Raw genomic sequence first — 1467 nt, 5'->3', positions numbered from 1 at the left:
GGTCCAGCATTGTGGTGATGGTGCACATAGACAGAGAGTGTCGTGGATAATTATTACTATACTTGTTAAAAATCAAAAGTTCTTCCATAGTTTTTGTAGAATGAAAATATACTTTTATTACACAAAGCAACGAAAGCCGATATGATCTGCAGAACATCTGTTTTCCCTGATTCAGAGCTCTCCTTTTATACAGACACAAATGCATAGTCATGCTTATACAACCTACACAGTTACTCCATTATATGTACATGATTAACATCCTTCGGTGTCACATGTTGTTTACTCGCGAAGGTTACGTGCGTTTCTCTAAATGGGGCCTCTGTCTCTTATCTCATTTATATTGGTGGCGTGACTCGGACACGCTCTCAAAAAATAATATACATACCTACGTTAAAGAACAATCACACTCTGTATTGACTATATTCACTATCCAGGCATGCATCTGGAGTACAAAGTATCAATCATGTTCATTCTGTTTACTCGGAGAGTACGACCCTGCCTTACACAGGAAGCGGCACAGGTCCTAATCCAGGCACTTGTGATCTCCCGTCTGGATTACTGCAACTCGCTGTTGGCTGGGCTCCCTGCCTGTGCCATTAAACCCCTACAACTCATCCAGAATGCCGCAGCCCGTCTGGTGTTCAACCTTCCCAAGTTCTCTCACGTCACCCCGCTCCTCCGCACACTCCACTGGCTTCCAGTTGAAGCTCGCATCTGCTACAAGACCATGGTGCTTGCCTACGGAGCTGTGAGGGGAACGGCACCTCCGTACCTTCAGGCTCTGATCAGTCCCTACACCCAAACGAGGGCACTGCGTTCATCCACCTCTGGCCTGCTGGCTCCCTACCTCTGCGGAAGCATAGTTCCCGCTCAGCCCAGTCAAAACTGTTCGCTGCTCTGGCACCCCAATGGTGGAACAAGCTCCCTCACGACGCCAGGACAGCGGAGTCACTCACCACCTTCCGGAGACATTTGAAACCCCACCTCTTTAAGGAATACCTGGGATAGGATAAAGTAATCCTTCTACCCCCCCCTTTACTCCAATCCATAAGCATTTAAGGCATATAGGTGTTTCATTCTACAACATATGTACTAGAAAATCATCCATAAGAGAGAGGTCGAAAAAGAGCAGGAGAGAGAGAGAGAGAGAGAGAGAGAGAGAGAGAGAGAGAGAGAGAGTCAATATAAAAAGAGAACCATAGAGATAAGTAAAAAGGTATATTGAAAAAGAGAAACGTAGCAGAAGTAAAAATGTATATTGTCAGTAGGATTTGGCAGACCAGGATGAGCAGGGTAACATACCTCACCATTCACTAAACAACAGTGCTCTCTGATGGAGAGAAACACTGTTACAGGGAACTGTACATACAAAGCATTATCTGATGGTAATGTTGACAATAGAATAGACTACCATTTCCTGTAGGCGTAAAGTATCTAAATGTATCAGCAAAGATATTTCCTTTCTCA

Source organism: Coregonus clupeaformis, chromosome 23, assembly GCF_020615455.1.
Source record: "Coregonus clupeaformis isolate EN_2021a chromosome 23, ASM2061545v1, whole genome shotgun sequence".
NCBI lineage: Eukaryota > Metazoa > Chordata > Actinopteri > Salmoniformes > Salmonidae > Coregonus > Coregonus clupeaformis.
Note: the sequence above shows the minus strand (reverse complement) of the source record.